The 15,587-nt window shown below is 37.4% G+C and overlaps 1 pseudogene; it reads left to right on the top strand.

The window, feature by feature from the left end:
* The first annotated feature begins 3,973 nt into the window (after positions 1-3,973).
* Positions 3,974-15,207, top strand: LOC127803178 (uncharacterized; annotated as a pseudogene).
* The last annotated feature ends 380 nt before the right edge of the window (positions 15,208-15,587 follow it).

Below are 15,587 nucleotides of genomic sequence, written 5' to 3'. Positions count from 1 at the left end.
AGGAGTACGAGGAGATTAATAATAGGAGAAGTGTACCTACACGTGGCAAATGGATCAAAAGTTGTTCCATTAGTTGTAGGGACCTATTTATTAACATTACCCACAAGGCTTGTATTGGAATTACATAACTATTACTACAATCCTAGTTTGACTAGGAATATAATTTCTAATTCTTGTTTGACAAGGATGGATATTCATTTTTATTTAAGGACAATAGTTGTTTGTTTTATAAAATGAGTTGTTTTATGATAAAGCAACAATACGTAACGGTTTGTATGTCCTTGATGTTGATACTCCTATCAATAACGTAAATATTAAGCGACTTAAATAGATGATTTGAATAGCACTTATTTATGGCATTATCGTCTTGGCCATATAAATGAGACCCGCACATCCAACTTGTATGAAGATGGATATCTTAGCACATTTGATTATGAATCATATGGTGCTTGCGAATCTTGTTTCCTTGGCAAGATGACTAAGTCTCTTTTTAAAGTAAAATGAGGCTACATAAGTGCTAGGGCTTGTGTACATTGATGTGTGTGAGCCCATGTCCACCCAAGCTTAAGGTGGGTATGTCTACTTCATAACCTTTACTGATGATAGATCATGTTTTGGTTATGTGTATCTCATGAGACACAAATCTGAGGCTTTTGAAAAGTTCAAAGAATTTAGATTTGAAGTAGAGAAACAAACTAGGAAAACTATCAAAGTACTTTGATCAGATCGATATGGTGAATACTTGAATAGTGAGTTTCTAAATCACCTGAAACAAAATAGGATTCTTTAGTAATGGACTCCACCTGAAACACCGGAGATGAATGGTGTGTTTGAAAGGAGGAATAGGATCTTGTTAGACATGGTCTGGTCCATAATAAATCGCACTGAACTCCTCATTTCATTTTGAGGATACGCACTCCTCACCGCGATCTTTGTTTTGAACAGGGTTCCAAGTAAGTCAGTTACTTAGACTCCATATAAGATATGGAAAGGAAATAAGCCAAATCTATCTTTCCTTAAGATTTGGGGTTGTCAAATTTATGTTAAACGTGTTGAAAGTAATAAGCTACAACCCAAATCAACGAGATGTCTGTTTGTGGAATATCCAAATGGATATTACTTTTACCACCCATATGAACAAAAGGTGTTTTGTTGCCAAGCATGTGGTATTCCTTGAAAAGGAATTCTTAGATGTTGAGGCTAGTGAGAGGAATGTTATGCTCGAATAGATTCGAGGCCAAACACAAACAAATACTCCCCTCCAGGAACCCGAGAAAGATCAGACACAAGATGTTGTGTCAACTCCCCAACCTTCTACACAAGAACCTCATAGGTCGATGAGGGTTCATCGTGAGCAAGAGAGATGTGGATTTCTCATCTCGGCACATGGAGATTTGCTTCTAGTTGAGAACAATAAGCCTACTACCTATGATGAGGCAATGTCTAACATTGACTCTAGGTTATGGCAGATGGATGACAAAACAGCTTTTCTTAAAGGAAACCTGGTCGAGGATGTGTATATGACACAGCCTGACGGTTTTGTTACTCATAAACATGCAAATAAGATTTGCAACTTGCAAAGGTCCATTTATGGACTAAGGCAAGCATCCCGAAGTTAGAATCAATGTTTTGATGAAAAGATCAAAAAGTTTGATTTTTCACAAAAGGGAAGTTGATCCTTGTGTTTACAAAAAGGTTAGTAGGAGCGTGGTGGTCCTTTTAGTCCTATATGTGGACAATATATTGCTCATAGGGAATGGTGTTCCTATGATACAATTAGTTAAAATATGGCTTTCAAAATATTTTCTCCATGAAGGATTTGGCAGAAGCAGCCTATATTCTGGGAATAAGGATCTATAGAGATAGATCCAGGAGGTTGCTATCACTCTCCCATAACGCGTACATTGACAGGGTGCTAAAGAGGTTTAGCATGAAAGATTCTAGGAGGAGAAATCTTCCCATGTCACATGGAATACATCTCTCCAAGGCTATGTATTCGAAGACACAAGATGAAGAGAGATAGGATGAGTCGAGCACCATATGCCTTGGCTATTGGCTCGATCATGTATGCCATGTTATGTACGAGGCTTGATATCGCATATAGTTTGAGCATATGTAGTAGATATCAAGCTGATCCAGTTGAGAAACACTGGATTGCTGTGAAAAATATTCTTAAGTACTTGTTAAGCACTAAAGATATGTTTTTGCCATATGGAGAATGAGAGCATACCATGAAGGGGTTAATGAGGGGTTAATATTTCCTAAATCTTAATGAATTATATCCCCATTTTGACTTTATAATTATGCTTAAAATAAATAATTATTTGCATTACATATTATTGCAGGATGAAGCAAGGAAGCTGACTTCTACAATTAATTAGGGGCATAAATCAAAGACGTTGGATTACCCATTATTGTTTCTCAAAATCATGGGCCAACTATGGAGTCTAGAGGATGTTTCAAGTGCACTTGGCCTAACTATCAAATAGAATCCAACATAAGAAAGGCCCAAGACCAATCAAAGGCCCAACAAAGCCTAATTTGTAGAAGACTTTTCTTTGTTTTGAATTTTTATAAGTGTTTTATCACCTAAAGTCTTTTGTATTCTTATGAGAAGTCCACCACCTAAAGTATTTTGTATTCTTATGAGAAGTCCACCATACAAAGTCTTTTGTATTTTTTGTCTTTTACCTAATTTTTTTTCACTAGTTAGGTGAATGTTTTGTTGAATAATTGTGTGGCTTGTATTGCATCTTGTGAGCTATAAATAGCTCACTTTGGTGCATTTGTGAGGAGGTTGTTATTACTTGAATCAAAGTTTAGTTTTGTTCTTAAAGTTTCTCTTAGAGAATTGCTCTTATTCTCTCTCTTTGTTTTCTCTTGTAATCTTACTTCCTTTCTTTCTTCTTTTAAATTCTTATGTCATTTATTGTTACTTTATTATCCACCGCCTAAATGGCCGGTTAATTTCTGCCTTTAAATTTCTATAATTTTAATTCCTGTCATTTAAATTATCCACCGCCTAAATGGCCAGTTAGTTTCTGCTATTTTAATTCCTGTCAATTAATTTTTAAATGGAAATGAGTGGCTAAATCTAATCTTGGGTTAAGGCAAGAACAGTGTCCAATGTTCTTGAACCTCAAGATAAGCCAAACCTTGATGAATGCAAGATTTATCTGAGTTAAACTCGAGTTGAGTGTGTAAATGGTTTTGTGAGTTTGGATTGGGTCATCATCCTAACTTAGAACTCTCATGCCATGACGAGAGTTGCTAGAATTGGAGATGAGATATACCCAACCTCAAACGATCAAATCATAGTCTGTAGTATAATACAATTTACAGTGACATCTTAACCTAGAACCCTCATATCATGTATGAGGGTTGCTTAGCTGAGAATTATTCGTATCTTGAATTATAACTACCAAACGATCCTCTGTTTATTTCAAATTAATGTTGCTGTTTAAATTGCTATAAGAGATTTATTAGGCATTGGTTTTGAACTCGCCTCAACCCAAGACCTTTTAATATTCCAAAAAACCCTTTTCACAATCAAGAAAACTTAGCTCTCTTTGGATAAATCAACCCGAATGAACAATTCTTTTGTTAAATAAACCTCCCAGTGAATCGACCCGGACTTGTCCGAAATTTATATTTGTGCTACAATTACACTCACACACTGGTGAGTTTAAACCTCCTCACCATTTCAACACTGAACATCCAAACTGATTAAGGCTATCTAAATTGTAGGGTGAGGAGTGCAGCCAAATTTTGGCGCCATTGCCGGGGAGGTGCAACAGAAGAAAAAATTCACTCCACGGGTAACTTTGTTCTTAATATTATTTTTTCTTAACTGTTTGCATATTATTCAAATTGTATGAGACTTAGATCTGGTAGAATCTTAAGCCATCAAACTGAGTCAAACCATTCTATAGATTCTTTATCAGAGACTGAAATATCACTTTTACAATCCATAATGTCTCAACAAAATGAAAACCTATCTGCTCACGGGAGTGATCATGGAGAACATGATTCCTTGGATGGTGATAAGATTAAACCCCTCAGGGATTATTTGCACCCTCCAAGGCAAACCACTCCCTCTTACATAATTCTACCAATAAACCATCATCGATTTGTCCTTAAACCAGGTACCATAGAAATGCTCCCCACATTTCATGGTATGGATTCTGAAAATCCATATACACACATGAGGGATTTTGATGAGGTATGTGGTACCTGTGGGGATCAAAATATACATGAGGACACTATTAGACTAAAGCTCTTCCCATTCTCACTCAAGGATAAAGCAAAAATGTGGTTAGGGACTCTAGAGCCTAGATCAATAGGAACTTGGAGGGAGATGCAAACAAAATTTCTAAAAAAATACTTCCCAGCTAATAAAACAGCATCACTCCAAAGGTAAATGATGAATTTCATCTGTAAACCAAATGAAACATTTGCTCAAACTTGGGAACGTTTCAAAGACCTCTTGCATTCTTGCCCACACCATGCCTTTGAGCAATGGAAGGTAGTTAGTTTCTTCTTTAATACCTTAACTCCTAATTTGAAAATGCTAGTGTCCACCGTGTGTAATGGTGATTTTTATGAAAAAACTCCTGAAGAGGCTGTTGCATACTTTGACCATGTAGCTGAAAACTCTAGAAATTAGGAAGTTGGGCCATTAACCATGGGAGATTTGAGAGACCAATACAATCCACAACCAAAGGGAAAACTCCAATTAAATGAAACTGATGACATCAGTGCTAGATTAGCTCTGTTGACAAAGAAAATGGAAGAATTGGAGATGAAAAAAATGAAGGCTATCAATGAGGTAAAGGTGCATTGTGTAGTGTGTGAAGCCAATAGCCATAGAACAGAGGAGTGTCCAACTCTCCCTGCTTTCAAAGAAGTGTTGTATGGCCAAACTTCAAACTCACAACCAAGGCAAACAGAGGGTAGGATATACCAAAACCAGAACCAGGGTGGAAATTATCAAGGGTACAACCTAAACTCAAACACCTACCATCCAAATTCTAGGAACCACCCAAATTTCTCATGGAGAAATGACTCAGCACCTCAGCCACACCAACCATTTCCCTCACAACCACAGCCACAGCCCTACCAGCCTAACCAAGGACCATCTGGCTCATATCAGCCACCGCATAAGAGATCCCTAGAGGATACTCTACAACAATTTATGCAAGGGCAGATGGGGAACAATGCTCAGGTAGCAAAATTCCAAGAGCAAACAAATAGGGCAATTGAGGATACGAGGAGTCAGCTAACCAAGCTAACTCAAACTTTGACTGTGAGAGAACCTGGGAAATTCCCTTCTCAACCAAATCCCAACCTCGTGAGGCAAACAAATCAAGTGGAATCATCAAATAGTGGGAACAATAATCACGAGCAGGTGCAAGCAGTTACTATCCTTAGGAATGGAAAAATAATTGACAACCCAGATGATCCTAGGACAAGCCAACCTAATGCACAAGAAGAAGAACAAAATGAAAATATAAAAATGACAATGCTCCAACTTTGGAGGAAAAACTTGAAAACAAAAAAAAGAAAGCTAAAGAAAAAAATAAGGTGGAAGAATTCAAGAGCAACCCTGCACCACCATTCCCTCAAAGACTTACTCAAACAAGGAGGGAAAAACAAAATGCTGATATTTATGAAGTGTTCAAGCAGGTGAGGATTAACATTCCTCTCCTTGATGCAATCAAACAGACACCATCTTATGCAAAATTCTTAAAAGACTTGTGTACTATTAAAAGAAAGATCAACATCCATGAGAAAGCATTCTTAATTGAACAGGTGAGTTCCATCCTACAACTTAAAACACCTCCTAAGTACAAAGACCCTGGTAGCCCAACCATTTCTTGCATAATTGGAAGCCAGAGGGTGAACCAAGCACTATTAGATCTAGGAGCAAGTGTCAACTTGCTTCCTTATAGTGTATATCAACAATTGGGCTTAAGAGAACTCAAGCCAACAAGAGTTACCCTACAGCTTGCTGATAGGTCAATCAAAGTCCCTAGGGGGATAGTGGAGGATGTATTAGTACAGGTGGACAAATTTTACTTCCCTGTTGATTTTATAGTCTTGGACACATAACTCCATCAAGGCACTCAACCCCCTGTTCCAGTCATTCTTGGTAGACCATTCCTAGCAACTTCAAATGCCTAGGAATGGAATACTTAAGTTATCATTTGGAAACATGACTGTAGAGATGAATATCTTTAGAGTTTCCAAACAACACATAGCTGAGAATGAGGTGGAGGAAGTAGATTTGGTTCAAACATTAGCTGAGGACTATTTTACAAAAGAATTTTTGAACAAATCTATGGAAGAAGATCAAGAAGAGAGAGAGTTAAAAGAATTGGAGAACACTAGGGAGCAAGAAGCAATGCCTGTGGCTCAATGGATTCCCAAATCAGAACCATTGGGTTCTCTGAACAATGAGGAGTCACAATCTGATAATACCCCACCCACACCTGAAATGAAACCTTTTCCAAGTGAGTTAAAATATGCATTTTTAGGTGATGAGAACACACTCCCCGTAGTCATCTCTTCAAGTTTGACATTCCAATAGGAAATTCAACTGATAAACATTCTGAGAGCTCATAAAAAAGCCTTAGGTTGGACCATCTCAGACTTGCATGGAATTAGCCCTTTGACTTGCACTCATAGGATATTTCTAGAGAAGGATGTTAGAACGGGAGATGCTATGGCACACACCAAGAGGGGGGTGAATTGGTATAATTAAAAACTTAATTGATAAAACTTGAAAAACTTTTTAATACAGGTTGAAGTTTTAATGATTTAAAACGTGAAGCATATAAAATGACAAATGTGAATCAAGTGAGGAATTAAGGAATGCTTGGAAAGATAAAGATGATTTAAAGAACACAAGCACACAAGAACACCAAGATTTATAGTGGTTCGGCTTAAACCAAGCCTAATCCACTACCTTAGCTCCCACTAAGGATTTTAAACCAATTCACTAAATCCTCCTACTTACACAAGTAGGCCCTCTAGCTACACAAGCTAGGAAATACAACCTCCCAATTTAATGGGCCCTCTAGCTACACAAGCTAGGAAAATAGAAACAATACAAATGAAAGAGATAAGCTAAGAGTTAACACTCTTAGTTACAAGTTCTCTCACAATGAAAAACAAGGCTTAACAATAAATTTACAATGATTGAACAGCCAAGCCTTGGAGAGAAAAAATAAAACAATGAAAGCCCAAACACTGTAAGCTCGAATAAAATTATTTGCAATTGCTAGATCATCTCGTTTCCGTCCATTGGCCATCTCTTGATCATCTATGACATGTATATATAAGTGTCCCACAAAGTTGAAGAGAAATATAGCCGTTTGGAGCCGTTAGGATTTGAAAAAATAGCCGTTGGAGCTTTCTGCAAAAAGAAATAGTCGACAGAAGAAATATATAGTTGACTATTTTTACAACTAAAGCAAGAAATAGTTGACAGACAAAATGAATAGTCGACTATTTTATAACACAAAATTTTAATAGTCGACAGACACATTCCAATAGTCGACAGATGCTGAGATATGAAGAAATTTTTGAAACTTATGAACAAAAATAGTCGACAGATCAGAAGGCATAGTCGACTATTTTTACTCGATAGTCGACAGATGCTAAAATAGTCGACAGATGCTTAAATAGTCGACAGAACATCAAAAATAGTCGACTATTTTGAAGCATAGTCAACAGAATGATCCTGATAGTCGACTATTCTATAGAAAATCTTGAATTTTCAATACATCCTTATTCGATTCTTTAAAAACTCATTTTGATTATCTTTAAAGCAAGTTGAGATTATCAAAAGTATGATTTGAAACAAATTATTCTTAACAAATCAATCTTTCATCCATACTCAATATTTCATATCTTGCTTTAAGATTTATATACTAAAAATGCATTTTCTCATTCATATAATCCATATAGTAGAAATTGATTTTCATATAGTCATTTATCAAAACCATTCATTACCAAGAGATATTAGATATCAAAATACTATGAGATAGTTTTCTAAAATGAACACTTTCTAAAATGAACACACTTTCAAAAACATGTTCTAGTTGGTCTTTTGCCTTAGAATTATTTTGACCAACGATTTCAAGGAGATTCTTTTTAGATCTTAAAACTTGTTTATGTTAATCTCCAAATAATATAAAAGATCATAGATCATTTTAACAAAGCACTTTGAAATTGATTTTTGTTTCCAAACCATATGCTTTGATTGAGAAAAAAAATACATTTGAAATTTTTCATCATCAAAACTAAACACAAGAGTAAAATATCAGAGGATGCTAAACTTGTTAGGCAAATGTAGAGGAGACTCAATCCTAACATGAAAGAGGTGGTTAGGAAAGAAGTGTTAAAGTTGCTGGATACGGGTATTATATACCCCATCTCGGATTCAAAGTGGGTCAACCCCACTCAAGTGGTCCCAAAAAGGTCTGGAGTCACAGTGGTGAGAAATGAAAAGAATGAATTGATCCCTACTCGCATCCAAACCGGATGGAGAGTGTGCATCGATTATAGAAAACTCAATGCAATGACTAGAAAAGACCATTTTTCATTGCCATTCTTGGACCAAGTCCTTGAAAGAATAGTTGGGCAAGCATTCTATTGTTTCCTTGATGGTTATTCAGGATATAACCAGATTGACATTTCCCTAGAGGACCAGGAAAAGACCACTTTCACATGTCCATTTGGGACATTTGCCTATAGACGTATGCCTTTTGGACTATGCAATGCCCCTGCCACCTTCCAAAGGTGTGTGATGAGTATTTTTAGTGAGATGACAGAACACATTGTGGAGATTTTTATGGATGATTTCTCTGTCTATGGAGCTAGTTTTGAGGCATGTTTAGAGAATTTAGAGAGAGTTCTAACTCGTTGTGAAGAAACCCACCTTGTGCTTAACTGGGAAAAATGTCATTTCATGGTCAAACAAGGTATAGTCCTAGGGCATATTGTCTCTGCTAAGGGAATGGAGGTGGACAAAGTCAAAGTAGAAGCCATCCAAAAATTACCAGTCCCTAAGAGTGTTAAGGACATCAGGTCTTTCCTGGGGCATGCTGGGTTCTATAGGAGATTCATAGCATCTTTTAGCAGCATAACCCGGCCTCTATGTAATTTGCTCTCCCAGAATGTCCCATTTGAGTGGACATCATCTTGTCAAACCTCTTTTGAGAGGTTAAGAAATGCTCTCATCTCAGCCCCCATTATTCAACCACTAAATTGGTCATTGGCCTTTGAACTCATGTGTGATGCAAGTGATTATACTGTAGGAGCAGTCCTAGGGCAAAGAAAAGATAAAAAACCTTATGTCATCTACTATTCCAGTAAAACCCTCAATGAAGCCCAAAAAAATTACATAACAACTGAGAAAGAACTATTGGCAGTAGTTTTTGCATTAGAGAAGTTCAGATCATATCTGGTGGGGTCATTGGTCATTGTTTTCACTGACCATGCTGCTTTGAAATACTTGCTCACCAAACAAGATGCCAAACCGCATCTTATTAGGTGAATTTTGTTACTCCAAGAATTCAACATAGAAATCAAAGATAAAAAGGGAGTAGAAAATGTGGTGGCAGACCATTTGTCTAGACTTCCATGCTAAGACCTTAATCTAGACAAGGAACCAATCAGGGACACCTTTCCAGATGAACAGCTCTTCCTTATCAATGATACCTCAACCTTTGTTACACCATGGTATGCAGATCTGGCCAACTATCTAGCCATCGGTCTAATTCCAAATCATTGGACCAAGCTACATAAACAAAAATTCTTTAGGAAGGTTAGGACTTATTTCTGGGATGACCTATAATACCCCATATTTTTTTTAAGATGCCACGTATTTTAAGTGAGTTTAAAATACCGAAAATATGTTTGAATTGGCAACGAATGACCGAATCAGTTGTAGGGAGTACCCTAGAGCTTAGATACCTAAGGTTAAAGGTATATTTTTTATGAGCGTCTCGAGGCGAGATTTATGACGCTAAAAGAAATCAAATCAGAAATGGTTTTCGATTAAGCTAAGTTGTAGCCTAAAAAGACCGAATGATGGTAAGGGGCTTCTGAAAAATTGTATATATTGAGTAATTTTGAGTTATTAATTTTGGGATTTTAAGTATCTCGATAAATTTGATGTTTGAGGGTGTAATTGTAATTAGAAAATTATCCAAATGAAATAAGGATGAAATTAAGAACTTATGTGGTAAAAGATTGAAGTTGAGGACTTGAAATAAGGGCCAAAGTGTTATTTGAAAGAAGTTTGTGGTTTTAGCTTGGATTCCAAAAGTTCAATTCATTCTAGTTTTGGATTTCAAAAGCCACTCAATTATGGCTTTGAGTCTTTGGAGTCCATGGCTAAGATTTTGACAAGTGGCATAATGTGATTGGTTGGAGAAATCTATAAAAAGGCACCATGGGTTCTTCTCAAATCATTCCAACCAAGTTTGAGGAGTGAATCACTCTAAGAGGAGGAGCTTGCTCTAGAGAGATAGAAGGGAGTTCGGCAAGAAGGCGGGGAGAAAGCGGCGAAGAAGCGGCGGAGAACGAGCCTCGTCGGAGTTGCGGGTCTTCGTCGGAATTCGCCAAAATCCGTCAGTAAAAAAGTGAGGTAAGTTTGATTTTTTTTTTTTTTTTTTTTTTTGATAATCTTGTAGAGGGGGAAGAGAGTGTAGCATAGGTTCAAACGGGGGTCGAATCGGAGTTAAAACGAGGAAGTTATGGCCAAAATACCAACCCGAGGCGAAGCAGTCCGAGACTGCTGTGCAACGCGTGAGATAAACGCGCTGAATAATAGCTGCACGTGAGGGCACGTGGATAGCCTCATTGGAGCGCGTGAGGGTGCGTGAGGGGTGCTTTTTCCATGAAATTTTCCAGTTATGCCCCTAATTTAATACCCTTCAACCCTATGTAAAAATATTTAAGGTTAGATTTACCAAAACGCATGTTTTCTGCAGAAACCTAGGCCATTTGCTGTGAAATTATACCGTTGAAGAGATAAACCAACAAGGTGAGACTCTTATACTCCAAATCCTATTTTTTATTCTCTTATGAGAGACTTTTATTGCGTGAGATGTGTTTCGTGAAGTTCTTACACATAAACACTTGTTATTCTCTTACGTGAAATCATGCTGCATATACGAACTGTATTTTTCTGAAAAATATATGCTGTTAGCTTTTTAAATGTTGCATTTATAAAATTCGTGTGGCCATATTGTTGTACCTATTTGTTGTTGGCCGAGGGCAAAAGTCGGATATCCCCCGAGAGGCGCTATGCGTGCGCCATCGAGAAAGCTCTCGTGGGGAAGACCGTGAGTGTAAGGAACAACGAATGTGGTGCTCGCATGAGATACACGTGCCAAATAATAGCTGCGCGTGAGGGTGTTAGTGTAGGTGCTCTAGACCCAATCAGATTGGGCATGTTGTACACTGATAATTGTAATCATGTTATTATTTGAATAAGGAGTTATTCAAATTCACAATAAGTCATTCTATTAGTTTATTGTTATTATTGTAATAATCGAATGAAACTAGATAGAAGTCCATATGATGTATACTGTGAATAATCTATAAAGATGTGAGATGATGCATCACAGTTTCTAGACATCATTAAACGTCCCAAGTCGTAGCAATGTCAAGAATGGACATTGACAATTGCAGTAAGACTTGTATGTGCTATGTTTTTGCTATGTGATAGTAATAGGGGTCTCACACCCATAGGCATAGGGATGCCTAGACAAGTACATAGGTGACCAATGTTGGAGAACGTGTCACTGGACATGACTCGCCATGAGAATCCATTTTGGTTATATGTTGATGGAATTCTCATACGAGATGGGTGTAACTAATCCTTGGACCTAAGGTTGTCACGATCATCTCATAAGAAGACCGATATGCTTTGACATCGTTTCGATTGGCCTAGATAAAGGCTGCATGTGGGCAATCGTTGGGCATATCGTGAGGCTTATTGAGATGGGTGCATAACCAAGATGGGACTCGTCTATCCCTTGATAGAGGATGATGTATCTAAGACGCCTTCGGTGCATATTCACTTTAAATCCATGGCCATGGTAAAAGAGATCAATAAGGAGTTATTGATTTACTTTCTATTAAGTGAAGATATCTAGAAGACCGAAGAAAACTCATGTGATCGTTATCAAGCAACACATCACCATACTTGAGATCACATAAGATACATTGACGAGAGGATCGAATTACACGATAACCATGCTCGTGAAAGTTTATTTACAAATTATGAATCCTTCTAAATAATTGGGTAGGCATGATGCCTTGCTAGAGGCCAATCTTGTCTTATGTGTTTGTACCAACACATTGCCAACATATTCATAAGCCTAATGAGTCATACGCAATAGACACGGTCCCTGGCTTAAACCAAGAGAGTGGACGTATGGTTAAGTGAGACACTTCGGCAAGAAGTTTTACCGTCGTAGGTTCTCACGGAAAAAAAATAAATAGACGTAATGACGTCGATATGACGAGGAGTCGTCATAATGGAAAGAGTTTCCTAAAAAATGGCAATTAATTAAATTAGGAAGAAGTTTCTAATTTAATAATTTTCTATTTGTTGGAGTGGCAAATAGGAAATAAAATATATTTGGGCTTAAGTTAATATTTGGACTAAATTAGATTTGGGCCAAATATTAAATTAAATATTATATTTGGACTAAATTGGATTTGGGCCAAATATTAAAATAAATATTATATTTGGACTAAATTAGATTTGGGCCAAATATTAAATATTATATTTGGACCAAATTAGATTTGGGCCAAATATTAAATAAAATATATTTGGGCTTGAATTAGATTTGGGTCATAATATTTTATTCAACCTATAAAAGGATTGGGCCATTTAATTATATTTCTAGTTGGACTAGAATAAGCCTACTTAAGATTCTAATTAAATTAGAATTAATGGGCTAGCCCAATCCATTAGGGTTTTTAGAAACCCTAGGATATTTCACTATAAATATCCCTTTATGGGTTGCCCAAAATTGTAGTGATTTTTGGTGTCATTTTTCAAGAGTTGAAAAACGTATTGCCGTTCACTCTTCTTCGTTTCTTTTGGCATCGATTTGAAACATGGGTGTTCTTTTACCGTCCATACACAAGCCGCGCAAAGGGGAATGAGCTAGCACTCCTATTCCGCTCTCCTTGCCAACGGACGCGTGCCGCGTATCACGAGTTAGAGGCCGGACGCTTGGACGGTTCGAATCCGCGAACGACTCGATAATCTAAAGGTTAGATTTATTTATTTGTTTGTGAATGATTTAATTTCGACGTTGATCAAATCGCCGGGATCGGGGTAAGTTCAAAATTTTGAACTACGTTGTTTACCCCGTAGCGATCTTGCTTTACTTTCAGAGGGCGCGTGGATAGACTTATTGGGGCACGTGAGGGCGTGTGAGGGGTACTTTTTTCATGAAATTTTCCAGTTATGCCCCTAATTTAATACCCTTCAACCCTATATAAAAATATTTAAGGTTAGATTTACCAAAACGCATGTTTTCTGCAGAAACCTAGGCCGTTTGCTGTAAAATTATACCGTCGAAGAGATAAACCAACAAGGTGAGACTCCTATATTCCAAATCCTATTTTTTATTCTCTTATGAGAGACTTTTATTGCATGAGACGTGTTTCTTGAAGTTCTTACACATAAACACTTGTTATTCTCTTACGTGAAATCATGCTGCATATACGAACTGTATTTTTCTGAAAAATATATGCTATTGGCTTTTTAAATGTTGCATTTATAAAATTCGTGTGGCCATACTGTTGTACCTATTTGTTGTTGGCCGAGGGCAAAAGTCGGATATCCCTCGAGAGGCGCTATGCGTGCGCCATCGAGAAAGCTCTCGTGGGGAAGACCGTGAGTCTAAGGAACAACGAATGTGATGCTCGCATGAGTTCTACGAGGTCGGACCGAAGTGACATGGTTAGGGACCTCCCGAGAGGCACTATGCGTGCGCCATTGAGAAAGCTCTCGTTGGAGGAGGCTGACGTGTTCACGAGGCACTTCGGAGTAGTTCTCGTTGTCTTCTCATACATTTTATACCTGATCATGCATCGATATAAACTGGTTTTGGAGTTTCTCACTAGAAGATTCATCTTCTAATTGGACTATGTCCCTGAAATATTCAAACGTTCCAGGTTCGACGAGCGGCACTAAGGGAAATGAGGTAACTGAGGAATAAGTTTAATTTGCTGTCTATAGCATGTTTAGAATATTTTCATTTATATGCGAACCTATGTATGCTTGGTTATGTTTAAGACGTTCAATTATATCTTACGAGAGATGATGTCCATGTAATTCATTCTGTAAACGTCTTAAACAATTATATGATAAATAAAGCATTATGGTTGTGAACCATATCAGGTTCGATCTAGCTTCCGCATTTGAAATTTTAATGCCTGTCTTAGCTGTTCAATAATTGGGTTTGTTAAGCTGAGAAGGTGAAAATTAGGGTTTTTGGGATGTTGTGTGATGTATGACAGCTATTGGGATCTGAAAAATTTTATATTCCCGAAATCCTAAGTTATAACACGCTCAAGAAATTTGGGGTGTTACATGACCCTTACTTGTATAAGTATTGTGCTGACCAAATTTTAAGAAGGTGCATCCCCAAGCATGAGTAACAGAGTGTTTTGAATTTTTGTCATACTCTTGCTTGTGGAGGTCATTTCTCCACAAGAAAAACATTAGCTAAGATCTTACAAAGTGGATTCTTTTAGCCTACCGTGTTTAGAGATGTGCATCAGTTTTGTAGCTCATGTGATAGATGCCAAAGGCTAGGAAGCCTAACCAAGAGGAATATGATGCCCTTGCAACCCATTCAGGTGTTAGAAATTTTTGATTGTTGGGGAATAGACTTCATGGGACCATTTGTTAATTCAGGTGGACACGAGTACATCTTGTTAGCTGTTGACTATGTGTCCAAGTGGGTAGAAGCAATCCCAACAAGAACAAGCGATCATCGGGTTGTAATGAAGTTTTTGAAAGAAAATATTTTTAGTAGGTTTGGAATGCCTAGGGCCATCATAAGTGATGGAGGTTCTCATTTCTGCAACAAACCAGTGGCTGAATTAATGAGAAAATATGGAGTAGTCCACAAGGTTGCAACCCCATATCACCCTCAAACTAATGGCCAAGCTGAATTGGCCAATAGGGAGATAAAAAGGATTTTAGAGAAAACAGTCAATTCTAACCGCAAGGATTGGTCCTTGAGGTTGATTGATGCACTTTGGGCCTATAGAACTGATACAAGACCATTCTAGGCATGTCTCCCTATAGGTTGGTATATGGCAAGCCATGTTATCTGCCAGTTGAAATAGAGCACAAAGCCTACTGGGCCATTAGGAAGATTAATGAGGAATCAATAGAAGTGAGCCTCAATAGGAAATTGCAACTTAATGAACTTGAAGAACTTAGGGATGAGGCATTTGAAAATGCCAAATTATCTAAGTTGCATATGAAAAAGTTGCATGACCAACACATCAACAAAAAAAATTTTCATGTTGGTCAG

The sequence above is a fragment of the Diospyros lotus genome, chromosome 1, assembly GCF_014633365.1.
Source record: "Diospyros lotus cultivar Yz01 chromosome 1, ASM1463336v1, whole genome shotgun sequence".
Lineage (NCBI taxonomy): Eukaryota > Viridiplantae > Streptophyta > Magnoliopsida > Ericales > Ebenaceae > Diospyros > Diospyros lotus.
The sequence above is the reverse complement of the archived record's forward strand: the minus strand, read 5'-3'. Positions and strand labels throughout refer to the sequence as shown.